This window comes from Petromyzon marinus, chromosome 78 (genome assembly GCF_048934315.1).
Source record: "Petromyzon marinus isolate PM22_M1 ecotype Great Lakes invasive population chromosome 78, UKy_Petmar_22M1.pri1.0, whole genome shotgun sequence".
NCBI lineage: Eukaryota > Metazoa > Chordata > Hyperoartia > Petromyzontiformes > Petromyzontidae > Petromyzon > Petromyzon marinus.
In genome coordinates, this window is record NC_133744.1 from 3,790,685 (window position 1) to 3,805,924 (window position 15,240).

At 56.5% G+C, this 15,240-nt stretch overlaps 1 protein-coding gene across 1 annotated transcript in view; it reads right to left on the bottom strand.

Moving 5' to 3' along the window:
• LOC142907372 (uncharacterized) overlaps window positions 1-6,221 on the bottom strand; it is a 12,714-nt gene extending 6,493 nt beyond the window's left edge. The window contains exons 1-2 of the mRNA XM_076056849.1: window positions 6,018-6,221; window positions 2,625-2,670 (exon numbers count right to left, since the gene is read on the bottom strand). The gene's annotated coding sequence lies outside the window, so the exon portion shown is untranslated. The remainder of the gene's footprint in view (window positions 1-2,624; window positions 2,671-6,017) is intronic.
• Between the last annotated feature and the right edge of the window lie 9,019 nt (window positions 6,222-15,240).

Here is a 15,240-nt window from a genome sequence, read left to right on the forward strand (position 1 = left end):
GACACGGGGAGAGAGAGACACGGGGAGAGAGAGACACGGGGAGAGAGAGACACGGGGAGAGAGAGATACGGGGAGAGAGAGATACGGGGAGAGAGAGATACGGGGACAGAGAGATACGGGGACAGAGAGACACGGGGAGAGAGACACGGGGAGAGAGACACGGGGAGAGAGACACGGGGAGAGAGACAAGGGGAGAGAGACACGGAGAGAGAGACACGGGGAGAGAGACACAGGGAGAGAGACACGGGGAGAGAGAGAGAGACACGGGGTGACAGACACGGGGTGAGAGAGAGACACGGGGTGAGAGAGAGACACGGGGAGAGAGAGACACGGGGAGAGAGAGACACGGGGAGAGAGACACGGGGAGAGAGAGAAAAAGGGGGAGACATGGGGAGAGAGACACAGGGGGAGAGAGACACAGGGGGAGACACAGGGAGAGAGACAAAGGGGGAGAGAGACACGGGGAGAGAGACACGGGGAGGGCAGAGAGACACGGCCATCGTGAACCCCACTCAGAGACACGGCCATCGTGAACCCCACTCAGTGACACGTCCATCGTGAACCCCACTCAGTGACACGTCCATCGTGAACCCCACCCAGTGACACGGCCATCGTGAACCCCACTCAGTGACACGTCCATCGTGAACCCCACTCAGTGACACGTCCATCGTGAACCCCACCCAGTGACACGGCCATCGTGAACCCCACTCAGTGACACGGCCATCGTGAACCCCACTCAGAGACACGGCCATCGTGAACCCCACTCAATGACACGGCCATCGTGAATCCCACCCAGTGACACGGACATCGTGAACCCCACAGAGTGACACGGCCATCGTGAACCCCACCCAGAGACACGGCCATCGTGAACCTCACCCAGAGACACGGTCATCGTGAACCCCACTCAGTGACACGGCCATCGTGAACTCCACCCAGAGACACGGCCATCGTGAACCCCACTCAGTGACACGGCCATCGTGAACCCAGAGACACGGCCATCGTGAACCCCACTCAGTGACACGGCCATTGTGAACCACACTCAGTGACACGTCCATCGTGAACCTCACCCAGAGACACGGTCATCGTGAACCCCACTCAGAGACACGGACATCGTGAACTCCACCCAGAGACACGTCCATCGTGAACCCAGAGACACGGCCATCGTGAACCCCACTCAGTGACACGGCCATCGTGAACCCCACTCAGAGACACGGACATCGTGAACCCCGCAGAGTGACACGGACATCGTGAACCCCACTCAGAGACACGGCCATCGTGAACCCCACCCAGAGACACGGACATCGTGAACCCCACTCAGAGACACGTCCATCGTGAACCCCACCCACTGACACGGCCATCGTGAACCCCACCCAGTGACACGGACATCGTGAACCCCATTCAGTGACACGGTCATCGTGAACTCCACCCAGAGACACGGCCATCGTGAACCCCACCCAGTGACACGGACATCGTGAACCCCATTCAGTGACACGGTCATCGTGAACCCCACCCAGAGACACGGACATCGTGAACCCCACTCAGTGACACGTCCATCGTGAACCCCACTCAGTGACACGGCCATCGTGAACCCCACTCAGTGACACGTCCATCGTGAACCCCACCCAGTGACACGGCCATCGTGAACCCCACTCAGAGACACGTCCATCGTGAACCCCACTCAGTGACACGGCCATCGTGAACCCCACTCAGTGACACGGCCATCGTGAACCCCACTCAGAGACACGGCCATCGTGAACCCCACTCAGTGACACGTCCATCGTGAACCCCACTCAGTGACACGGCCATCGTGAACCCCACTCAGAGACACGGCCATCGTGAACCCCACTCAGTGACACGTCCATCGTGAACTCCACTCAGTGACACGTCCATCGTGAACCCCACTCAGAGACACGGCCATCGTGAACCCCACTCAGTGACACGTCCATCGTGAACCCCACACAGTGACACGTCCATCGTGAACCCCACTCAGTGACACGTCCATCGTGAACCCCACTCAGTGACACGTCCATCGTGAACCCCACCCAGAGACACGGCCATCGTGAACCCCACTCAGTGACACGGCCATCGTGAACCCCACTCAGAGACACGGCCATCGTGAACCCCACTCAGTGACACGTCCATCGTGAACTCCACTCAGTGACACGTCCATCGTGAACCCCACTCAGAGACACGGCCATCGTGAACCCCACTCAGTGACACGTCCATCGTGAACCCCACACAGTGACACGTCCATCGTGAACCCCACTCAGTGACACGTCCATCGTGAACCCCACTCAGAGACACGGCCATCGTGAACCCCACTCAGTGACACGTCCATCGTGAACCCCACCCAGAGACACGGCCATCGTGAACCCCACTCAGTGACACGGCCATCGTGAACCCCACTCAGAGACACGGCCATCGTGAACCCCACTCAGAGACACGTCCATCGTGAACCCCACCCAGAGACACGGCCATCGTGAACCCACTCAGTGACACGGCCATCGTGAACCCCACTCAGAGACACGGTCATCGTGAACCCCACTCAATGACACGGCCATCGTGAACCCCACTCAGAGACACGGCCATCGTGAACCCCCACTCAGAGACACGGCCATCGTGACCTCACCATGGGATGGTCTGAGCAGTCTTCAGTAGGGAGAGCGGCAACTGTGAAATCATAAAACAGAGAGGGGTCAACACTGCACCAGAGACTCAGCACTGTCACCCGTAGACTCAGCACTGTCACCCATAGACTCAGCACTGTCACCCATAGACTCAGCACTGTCACCCGTAGACTCAGCACTGTCACCCGTAGACTCAGCACTGACACCCGTAGACTCAGCACTGTCACCCGTAGACTCAGCACTGACACCCGTAGACTCAGCACTGTCACCCATAGACTCAGCACTGTCACCCATAGACTCAGCACTGTCACCCATAGACTCAGCACTGTCACCCATAGACTCAGCACTGTCACCCATAGACTCAGCACTGTCACCCACAGACTCAGCACTGTCACCCATAGACTCAGCACTGCTACCAATAGACTCAGCACTGTCACCCATAGACTCAGCACTGCCACCCATAGACTCAGCACTGCCACCCATAGACTCAGCACTGTCACCCATAGACTCAGCACTGAGACCCATAGACTCAGCACTGTCACCCGTAGACTCAGCACTGTCACCCATAGACTCAGCACTGTCACCCATAGACTCAGCACTGCTACCAATAGACTCAGCACTGTCACCCATAGACTCAGCACTGCCACCCATAGACTCAGCACTGTCACCCATAGACTCAGCACTGTCACCCATAGACTCAGCACTGTCACCCATAGACTCATCACTGAGTGTCTAAGTAACTGACTGACTGGATGAGTGACTGACTGGCTGACTGATTGACCGAGTGTCTGAGTGACTGACTGAATGCCTGACCGAGTGGTTGAGTGACTGAGTGCCTGACTGAATGGCTGGCCGAATGACTGGCTGAGTGACTTGCTGAGTGACTGAGTGCCTGACTGAATGGCTCACTGAGTGATTTACTGAGTGACTGGCTGAGTGACTGACCGGCCGACTGACTGAATGCCTGAACGAGTGGTTGACTGAGTGACTGGCAGAGTGACTGGCAGAGTGACTGAATGCCTGACTGAGTGACTGAATGCCTGACCGAGTGGCTGACTGAGTGGCTGACTGAGTGACTGGCAGAGTGACTGGCAGAGTGACTGAGTGCCTGACTGAATGGCTCAGAGTGACTGGCTGAGTGAATGAATGGCTCAGACTGGCTGAGTGACCGACTGAATGCCTGACCGAGTGGCTGACTGAGTGCCAGACTAAATGGCTCGCTGAGTGACTGGTTGAGTGACTGGCTGAGTGACCGAGTGGCTGACTGAGTGACTGAGTGAGTGCCTGACTGAATGGCTCACTGAATGGCTGGCTGAGTGACTGAATGCCTGACCGAGTGGCTGACTGAGTGGCTGACCGAGTGGCTGAGTGACTGAATGGCTCACTGAGTGACTGGCTGAGTGACTCGCTGAGTGACTGAATGGCTGGCTGAGTGACTGGCTGAGTGACTGAATGCCTGACCGAGTGGCTGACCGAGTGGCTGAGTGACTGACTGAATGGCTCGCTGAATGCCTGACCGAGTGGCTGACTGAGAGACTGCTGAGTGACTGGCTGAGTGACTGGCTGAGTGACTGAGTGACTGGCTGAGTGACTGAATGCCTGACCGAGTGGCTGAGTGGCTGACCGAGTGGCTGACTGAGTGGCTGACAGAGTGGCTGACTGAGTGGCTGACCGAGTGACTGGCTGAGTGACTGGCTGAGTGACTGGCTGGCTGGGTGACTGAGTGACTGGCTGAGTGGCTGACTGAGTGGCTGACTGAGTGACTGGCTGAGTGACTGACTGACTGCCTCACCGACTGACTGAATGCCTGACCGAGTGGCTGACTGAGTGGCTGAGTGACTGGCTGAGTGACTGGCTGAGTGACTGGCTGAGTGACAGTGACTGACTGAGTGACTGGCTGAGTGACTGCCTCACCGACTGACTGACCGAGCGGGGAAGACAAAGGCGGCCTGGCCACGACTCACTGAGTGACTGGCTGAGTGACTGAGTGACTGACTGACCGAGTGACTGGTTGAGTGACTGACTGAGTGACTCACTGAGTGACTGGCTGAGTCACTGAGTGGCTGAGTGACTGGCTGATTGACTGGCTGAATGCCTCACCGACTGACCGAGTGGCTGACCGAGTGACTGACCGAGTGACTGACTGACTGCCTCACCGACTGACTGACCGAGCGGGGAAGACAAAGGCGGCTCGGCCCCGACTGAGTGACTGGCTGAGTGGCTGGCTGAGTGACCGAGTGACTGGCTGAGTGACTGACTGAGTGACTGACCGAGTGACTGGCTGAGTGACTGGCTGAGTGATTGACTGAGTGACTGACCGAGTGACTGGCTGAGTGACTGCCTCACCGACTGACTGAATGCCTGACCGAGTGGACTGTAGTGGCTGAGTGACTGACCGAGGTGGCTGACCGAGTGACTGACCGAGTGACTGACCGACTGACTGCCTCACCGACTGACTGACCGAGCGGGGAAGACAAAGGCGGCTCGGTCCCCGACTCACTGAGTGACTGGCTGCGTGACTGACTGACTGGCTGAGTGACTGACCGAGTGACTGGCTGAGTGGCTGACTGAGTGACTGGCCGAGTGACTGACCGAGTGACTGGCTGAGCGACTGACTGAGTGACTGGCTGAGTGACTGACTGACTGCCTCACCGACTGACTGCCTGACCGAGTGGATGACTGAGTGGCTGAGTGACTGACCGAGTGGCTGACCGAGTGGCTGACCGAGTGACTGACTGACTGCCTCACCGACTGACTGACCGAGCGGGGAAGACAAAGGCGGCTCGGCCCCGACTCACTGAGTGACTGGCTGAGTGACTGGCTGAGTGACTGACTGAGTGACTGACCGAGTGACTGGCTGAGTGACTGACTGCCTCACCGACTGACTGAATGCCTGACCGAGTGGCTGACTGAGTGGCTGAGTGACTGACCGAGTGGCTGACCGAGTGACTGACCGAGTGACTGACTGCCTCACCGACTGACTGACCGAGCGGGGAAGACAAAGGCGGCTCGGCCCCGACTCACTGAGTGACTGGCTGAGTGGCTGAGTGACTGACTGACTGACCGAGTGACTGACCGAGTGACTGACTGACCGAGCGGGGAAGACAAAGGCGGCTCGGCCGCGACTCACTGAGTGACTGGCTGAGTGACTGACTGGCTGACTGACCGAGTGACTGACCGACTGACCGAGTGACTGACTGGCTGACTGACCGAGTGACCGAGTGACTGACTGCCTCACCGACTGACTGACCGAGCGGGGAAGACAAAGGCGGCTCGGCCCCCGACCACCTCCACCCGAAGATCCGAACGCGTCTACTCAGGCCTAGCCCAGGGTTCGAAGCCTCCCCTTCGCCTAGCCGCCGCGCCTCGCGCCGCGCGCCAACTCCTCACCATGGCGCCGTGAGCGCGACAGCTCTCCGACGAGGAAGAGAAACGACGACGAAGTGGTGGCGGTGGGGAACGATTCAGGGAACGAAAGTTAGAAGGGAGAGAGAGAGAGGAGTGAGGGAGAATAATGAATGAGTGTGAGGCCGTGTGTCGTAAAGGAAAGAAAGTGGGAGGTGGTGCGGGAGGGCTGTCGTAAAATAATAGGGTGTCGTAAAGTGTGCGGCGGGTGTCGTGAAAGTTGAGGGGGCGGGGCGAGGGGGGAGGGCTGTCGTAAAGTTATTTTTCCCGTGCTGCCGTAAAGAGAGAGGGTCCGTAAAGTAGCTTGAGGTCGTAAAGTTCGCGCGCAAAGGTGAAAGTGGTCGTCGGTGCCGTAAGTGAGATGATAGGGGGCAGTAAAGTTGAGAGCCGTAAAGTTGAGGGTTTTATTAATTGACGTAAAATCTGTGCGTGGTGTATCTGTGTGTGGTGTATCTGTGGGTAGTGTATCTATGAGTGGTGTATCTATGAGTGGTGTATCTATGAGTGGTGTATCTATGAGTGGTGTATCTATGAGTGGTGTATCTATGAGTGGTGTATCTATGAGTGGTGTATCTATGAGTGGTGTATCTATGAGTAGTGTATCTATGAGTAGTGTATCTATGAGTAGTGTATCTATGAGTGGTGTATCTATGACTAGTGTATCTATGAGTGGTGTATCTATGAGTGGTGTATTTATGAGTGGTTTATCTGAGTAGTGTATCTGTGGGTAGTGTAGTGTGCAGTAGGGGGCACAGGTGGTGCATCAGCCAGTCATCTCAGTCAGTCGACCCGTGGCACCTGCTGGGTCTGCCCCGTGACCTCCTGCCAGTGGGCGTTCGACACTTCACGTGGTAGCCTCACGGTGCACGTGGCCTGGCACAAGCGTCGTGGTGACGTCACCGCCACTTAGTGGCGAATGGCGGTTGTTGTTGTATCTGTCTGTGTATGTGCCTCAAATATATAAGTCACCCCCTGTGAGTGGCTGGCTGAGGTGCCATCTGTTGAGGAAGTACTGAAGGCGATCCGGAGTCTGAGACCAGGAAAGGCACCGGGCAGAGATGATCTCCCAAGCGAAATGCTGAGGGAGGGTGGCGTTTGTGTACCGACTGCCCTACATGACATCATAACAACAGTCTGGACCACTGGACGGGTTCCGCAGGATTGGAAGGATGCCCTGGTGGTCCCCCTCTTTAAGAAGGGGGACCGCACAGACTGTAACAACTACAGGGGCATCTCACTCCTCAGTGTGCCGGGAAAGGTCCTGGCAAGGATTATTCAACATCGCCTTGCCAGGCACGCTGAGGAGAGGCTTGTGGAGCCCCAATGCGGTTTCAGGAAAGGGCGGTCCTGCACGGATGCCATATTTTCTGTCCGTCTGCTACAGCAGAGGTGTAGGGAATTCCAACAAGACCTACATCTCTGCTTTATTGACCTGGTCAAGGCCTATGCTACCATCAGTAGGCCTGGGCTCTGGGGTGTTCTTCGTGCTTTTGGAGTCCCTGACCCTCTGCTCACGATCATTAAGGACCTTCTTGATGGTGAGCGGGCCCGGGTAAAACTGTGTGGCCGGGAGTCAGAGCCATTCACTGTACACCTTGGGGTGCGACAGGGATGTCCTCTGGCTCCCACATTATTTAACATCCATTTTGACCACGTAGTTCGTGAAGCCTTCAATAGCTGTACCGGGGGAATCTCCATTTGGTACAGATATAATGAGAGGCTGATCGATGCCCGGGTGCGGTCAAGGGATGGCTCCCTATTGGTCAACCACGTTATGTATGCCGATGATCTGGTAATTGCTGCTCAATCTGAGGAGGAGTTGGAGGCGCTGCTGCTGAAACTAGAGTGTGCCACTAAGACGTGGGGCCTTACCATCAGCCCCACCAAAACGAAGCACCTGCCTGGGTATTTTGTACCATCGGACACTCCACCCCCACAACTCCCAATCGGTGATGGGGCAGTTGTGGAGAGAGTGGAGAGTTTCCCATACCTGGGCAGTGTGCTCATGACCGGCTCCGGATTAACAGCAGAGGTCTCACTCCGAATTAGTCGAGCGGCAATATCTTTTCATCGGTTGCGTAACGCTGTGTGGAAGCTACCTGGTCTGTCGCTCTGCATGAAGCTTCAGGTCTTCTCGGCCACGGTCATTCGCTCCCTTCTCTACGCTTGCGAAACGTGGACCTCCCGAATGGAACATCTTCGCCGGTAAGAAATATTTAGGCTAGCCTGCTTACGATCCATCCTGGGTTTAACTAGGCTGGATTGTGTGAGGAGCTCAAAAATCCTTGAAAGATCTGGGCAAAGTCCCATCGGTGAGCTCCTCCGGCAGGCAAGTCTGCGTTGACTGGGTCATGTAGCCTGCATGCCCAGCCACCGCATTCCGAAACAGCTTTTGTTCGGCCGGATAGAGGAGGCTAAACGGGCGCGGCACGGGCTAGAGAAGAGATGGAGTGATGTGGTACAGGAGGACGTGGAGCTGAGTGGACTTGCCGATGACTGGTACCAGCGGTGTCAAGATCGGCCTCTGTGGAGGAGGATCGTGAAGGACGCTACTGGGCAGTTGGAGGCAGTCGCCCTCCAACAACAACAGAGGGCGGAGGAGCGACGCTCACAATGAGTGGAGCGCCGGGTGGCTAAAGCACAGCAGGTAGGCACAGTAGGGGGCACAGGTGTGTGTGTAGTGTATCGGTGTGTATGTACAGATACAATGGGAGGCTGATCGATGCCCGGGTGCGGTCAAGGGATGGCTCTCTATTGGTCAACCACGTTATGTATGCCGATGATCTGGTAATTGCTGCTCAATCTGAGGAGGAGCTGGAGGCGCTGCTGCTGAGACTGGAGCGTGCCACTAAGAGATGGGGCCTTGCCATCAGCCCCACCAAAACTAAGCACCTGCCTGGGTATTTTGTACCATTGGACACTCCACCCCCACAACTCCCAATCGGTGATGGGGCAGGTGTGGAGAGAGTGGAGAGTTTCCCATACCTGGGCAGTGTGCTTATGACCAGCTCCAGTTTAACAGCAGAGCTCTCAGAATCAGTCGAGCGGCAATATCTTTTCATCGGTTGCGTAACGCTGTGTGGATGCTACCTGGTCTGTCGCTCTGCACTAAGCTTCAGGTCTTCTCGGCCACGGTCATTCCCTCCCTTCTCTACGCTTGCGAAACGTGGACCCCCTTAATGGAGCATCTTCGCCGGTTGGAAACATTTAAGCTGGCCTGCCTACGATCCATCCTGGGTTTAACCAGGCTGGATTGTGTGAGGAGCTTACAAATCTTTGAAAAATCTGGGCAAGGTTCTATCGGTGAGCTCCTCCGGCAGGCAAGGCTGCGTTGACTGGGTCATGTAGCCCGCATGCCCAGCCACCGCATTCCGAAACAGCTTTTGTGCGGCCGGATCGAGGGGGCTAAACGGGCGCGGCACGGACTAGAGAAGAGATGATGTGGTACAGGAGGACGTGGAGTTGAGTGGACTTGCCGATGACTGGTACCAGCGGTGTCAAGATTGGCCTCTGTGGAGGAGGCTCGTGAAGGATGCTACTGGGCAGTTGGAGGCAGTCGCCCTCCAACAACAACGGAGGGTTGAGGAGCGACGCTCACAACAACGAGCGGAGCGCCGGGTGGCTAAAGCACAGCAGGTTGGCACAGTAGGGGGCACAGGTGGTGCACCAGCCAGTCATCTCAGTCATCTCAGTCAGTCGACCCGTGGCACCTGGGTCTGCTCTGTGACCTCCTGCCAGCGGGCGTTCGACACTTCACGTGGCCTCAAGGTGCACCTGGCCTGGCACAAGCGTCGTGTTGACGTCACCGCCACTTAGTGGCGAATGGCGGTTGTTGTTGTTGTGTGTGTGTAGTGTATCTGTGTGTAGTGTATCTGTGTGAATGTACAGATACAATGGGAGGCTGATCGATGCCCGGGTGCGGTCAAGGGATGGCTCCCTATTGGTCAACCACGTTATGTATGCCGATGATCTGGTAATTGCTGCTCAATCTGAGGAGGAGTTGGAGGCGCTGCTGCTGAAACTGGAGTGTGCCACTAAGAGATGGGGCCTTACCATCAGCCCCACCAAAACTAAGCACCTGCCTGGGTATTTTGTACCATCGGACACTCCACCCCCACAACTCCCAATCGGTGATGGGGCAGTTGTGGAGAGAGTGGAGAGTTTCCCATACCTGGGCATTGTGCTCATGACTGGCTCCGGATTAACAGCAGAGGTCTCACTCCGAATCAGTCGAGCAGCATTATCTTTTCATCGGTTGCATAACGCTGTGTGGAAGCTACCTGGTCTGTCGCTCTGCATGAAGCTTCAGGTCTTCTCGGCCATGGTCATTCGCTCCCTTCTCTACGCTTGCGAAACGTGGACCTCCCGAATGGAACATCTTCGCCGGTAAGAAATATTTAGGCTAGCCTGCCTATGATCCTCCTGGGTTTAACCAGGCTGGATTGTGTGAGGAGCTCACAAACCCTTGAAAGATGTGGGCAAAGTCCCATCGGTGAGCTCCTCCGGCAGGCAAGGCTGCATTGACTGGGTCATGTAGCCCGCATGCCCAGCCACCGCATTCCGAAACAGCTTTTGTTCGGCCGGATCGAGGAGGCTAAACGGGCGCGGCACTGGCTAGAGGAGAGATGGAGTGATGTGGTACAGGAGGACGTGGAGCTGAGTGGACTTGCCAATGACTGGTAACAGCGGTGTCAAAATCGGCCTCTGTGGAGGAGGCTCGTGAAGGACGCTACTGGGCAGTTGGAGGCAGTCGCCCTCCAACAACAACGGAGGGCGGAGGAGCGACGCTCACAATGAGCGGAGCGCCGGGTGGCTAAAGCACAGCAGGTTGGCACAGTAGGGGGCACAGGTGTGTGTGTAGTGTATCTATGTGTATGTACAGATACAATGGGAGGCTGATTGATGCCCGGGTGCGGTCAAGGGATGGCTCCCTATTGGTCAACCACGTTATGTATGCCGATGATCTGGTAATTGCTGCTCAATCTGAGGAGGAGTTGGAGGCGCTGCTGCTGAAACTGGAGTGTGCCACTAAGACGTGGGGCCTTACCATCAGCCCCACCAAAACGAAGCACCTGCCTGGGTATTTTGTACCATCGGACACTCCACCCCCACAACTCCCAATCGATGATGGGGCAGTTGTGGAGAGAGTGGAGAGTTTCCCATACCTGGGCAGTGTGCTCATGACCGGCTCCGGATTAACAGCAGAGGTCTCAGAATCAGTCGAGCGGCAATATCTTTTCATCGGTTGCGTAACGCTGTGTGGATGCTACCTGGTCTGTCGCTCTGCACTAAGCTTCAGGTCTTCTCGGCCACGGTCATTCCCTCCCTTCTCTACGCTTGCGAAACGTGGACCCCCTTAATGGAGCATCTTCGCCGGTTGGAAACATTTAAGCTGGCCTGCCTACGATCCATCCTGGGTTTAACCAGGCTGGATTGTGTGAGGAGCTTACAAATCTTTGAAAAATCTGGGCAAGGTTCTATCGGTGAGCTCCTCCGGCAGGCAAGGCTGCGTTGACTGGGTCATGTAGCCCGCATGCCCAGCCACCGCATTCCGAAACAGCTTTTGTGCGGCCGGATCGAGGGGGCTAAACGGGCGCGGCACGGACTAGAGAAGAGATGATGTGGTACAGGAGGACGTGGAGTTGAGTGGACTTGCCGATGACTGGTACCAGCGGTGTCAAGATTGGCCTCTGTGGAGGAGGCTCGTGAAGGATGCTACTGGGCAGTTGGAGGCAGTCGCCCTCCAACAACAACGGAGGGTTGAGGAGCGACGCTCACAACAACGAGCGGAGCGCCGGGTGGCTAAAGCACAGCAGGTTGGCACAGTAGGGGGCACAGGTGGTGCACCAGCCAGTCATCTCAGTCATCTCAGTCAGTCGACCCGTGGCACCTGGGTCTGCTCTGTGACCTCCTGCCAGCGGGCGTTCGACACTTCACGTGGCCTCAAGGTGCACCTGGCCTGGCACAAGCGTCGTGTTGACGTCACCGCCACTTAGTGGCGAATGGCGGTTGTTGTTGTTGTGTGTGTGTAGTGTATCTGTGTGTAGTGTATCTGTGTGAATGTACAGATACAATGGGAGGCTGATCGATGCCCGGGTGCGGTCAAGGGATGGCTCCCTATTGGTCAACCACGTTATGTATGCCGATGATCTGGTAATTGCTGCTCAATCTGAGGAGGAGTTGGAGGCGCTGCTGCTGAAACTGGAGTGTGCCACTAAGAGATGGGGCCTTACCATCAGCCCCACCAAAACTAAGCACCTGCCTGGGTATTTTGTACCATCGGACACTCCACCCCCACAACTCCCAATCGGTGATGGGGCAGTTGTGGAGAGAGTGGAGAGTTTCCCATACCTGGGCATTGTGCTCATGACTGGCTCCGGATTAACAGCAGAGGTCTCACTCCGAATCAGTCGAGCAGCATTATCTTTTCATCGGTTGCATAACGCTGTGTGGAAGCTACCTGGTCTGTCGCTCTGCATGAAGCTTCAGGTCTTCTCGGCCATGGTCATTCGCTCCCTTCTCTACGCTTGCGAAACGTGGACCTCCCGAATGGAACATCTTCGCCGGTAAGAAATATTTAGGCTAGCCTGCCTATGATCCTCCTGGGTTTAACCAGGCTGGATTGTGTGAGGAGCTCACAAACCCTTGAAAGATGTGGGCAAAGTCCCATCGGTGAGCTCCTCCGGCAGGCAAGGCTGCATTGACTGGGTCATGTAGCCCGCATGCCCAGCCACCGCATTCCGAAACAGCTTTTGTTCGGCCGGATCGAGGAGGCTAAACGGGCGCGGCACTGGCTAGAGGAGAGATGGAGTGATGTGGTACAGGAGGACGTGGAGCTGAGTGGACTTGCCAATGACTGGTAACAGCGGTGTCAAAATCGGCCTCTGTGGAGGAGGCTCGTGAAGGACGCTACTGGGCAGTTGGAGGCAGTCGCCCTCCAACAACAACGGAGGGCGGAGGAGCGATGCTCACAATGAGCGGAGCGCCGGGTGGCTAAAGCACAGCAGGTTGGCACAGTAGGGGGCACAGGTGTGTGTGTAGTGTATCTATGTGTATGTACAGATACAATGGGAGGCTGATTGATGCCCGGGTGCGGTCAAGGGATGGCTCCCTATTGGTCAACCACGTTATGTATGCCGATGATCTGGTAATTGCTGCTCAATCTGAGGAGGAGTTGGAGGCGCTGCTGCTGAAACTGGAGTGTGCCACTAAGACGTGGGGCCTTACCATCAGCCCCACCAAAACGAAGCACCTGCCTGGGTATTTTGTACCATCGGACACTCCACCCCCACAACTCCCAATCGATGATGGGGCAGTTGTGGAGAGAGTGGAGAGTTTCCCATACCTGGGCAGTGTGCTCATGACCGGCTCCGGATTAACAGCAGAGGTCTCACTCCGAATCAGTAGAGCGGCATTATCTTTTCATCGGTTGCGTAACGCTGTGTGGAAGCTACCTGGTCTGTCGCTCTGCATGAAGCTTCAGGTCTTCTCGGCCACGGTCATTCGCTCCCTTCTCTACGCTTGCGAAACGTGGACCTCCCGAATGGAACATCTTCGCCGGTTGGAAACATTTAGGCTGGCCTGCCTACGATCCATCCTGGGTTTAACCAGGCTGGATTGTGTGAGGAGCTCACAGATCCTTGAAAGATCTGGGCAAAGTCCCATCGGTGAGCTCTTCCGGCAGGCAACGCTGCGTTGGCTGGGTAATGTAGCCCGCATGCCCAATCACCGCATGCCCAAACAGCTTTTGTTCAGCCGGATAGAGGGGGCTAAACGGGCATGGCACGGGCTAGAGAAGAGATGGAGTGATGTGGTGCAAGAGGATGTGGAGCTGAGTGGACTTGCCGATGACTGGTACCAGCGGTGTCAAGATCGGCCTCTGTGGAGGAGGCTCGTGAAGGACGCTGCTACTGGGCAGTTGGAGGTAGTTGTCCTCCAACAACAACGGAGGGCGGAGGAGCGACGCTCACAACAACGAGCGGAGCGCCGGGTGGCTAAAGCACAGCAAGTTGGCACAGTAGGGGGCACAGGTGTTGCATCAGCCAGTCATCTCAGTCAATCGACCCATGGCACCTGGGTCTGCCCCGTGACCTCCTGCCAGCGGGCGTTCGACACTTCACATGGCCTCTAGGTGCACATGGCCTGGCACAAGCGTTGTGGTGACGCCACCGCCACTTAGTGGCGTATGGTAGTTGTAGTTTATCTGTAATTTACCTGAGTGTGTCTGTAGTGTATGTGTGTAGTGTATCTGGGTGTGTATGTGTTTCACCCACCATTTATTCGCTCACGCACTCACTTACCCATACACTCACTCACCCGCCCACTCACCCATACACTCGCTCGCCCACCCACTCACTCACCCACCCACTTACGCATTCACTCACCCATACACTCCCTCGCTCGCCTACTCACTCATACACTCGTTTGCCTACCCAGTCACTCACCCATACACTCGCTCGCTCACCCACTCACTTACTTGCTCACCCACTCACTCACCCACTCGCTCACTCACCCATACACTCGACACTCACCCTACCACTCGCTCACTCACCCACCTACTTACTCACTCACCCATTCACTCACCCCACCACTCACAGTTACAAAGACAAAGATCCCCCGTATAGCCTGTAACAGACTGTAGGGGCAAGTGCTGTTAGCGAGCACCTATGAAGGCCGGAACGGCACACGAGGGGGTGGGTGGCCAGCACCACGCCCGACCGCCTTTGTCTCCCTAGTGGCAATGTTTACACACCGCACCAGGGTACTCATTTGAGGCTGAGTCGACCTAGGGGAGGCCCGGGACCGGTTCAGATAATCGTCACCGGTGGTGTTGGCCGTGAGCGGGAATCGAACCCGGGTCGCCGGGTTCGTAGCGCAGCGTAGCGCTAACCGCTACACTACCGCTCCCCACAGTTTACACTCACTCGCACTCACTCGCACTCACGCACTCACAAAGGTCCCCCGTGTAGCCTCCCAACAGACTTTGTTTGTGGGGGCCAAGTGCCGTCCGGTGGCGAGCGGTAGCTCGCACGATCCGAGATGACACAACGCACAGGACCACACAAACACACAAACACACAGAGAGAGAGAGCGTGGCAGTGAACCCCCAACATCAAATTAAATACGCGTCTTTATGTAAGATATGGCAGTCCGTGCACACGCGGGTTAATCGCGCTATCCGTATGGTCGGGTCGGGGTGGGGGGTAGC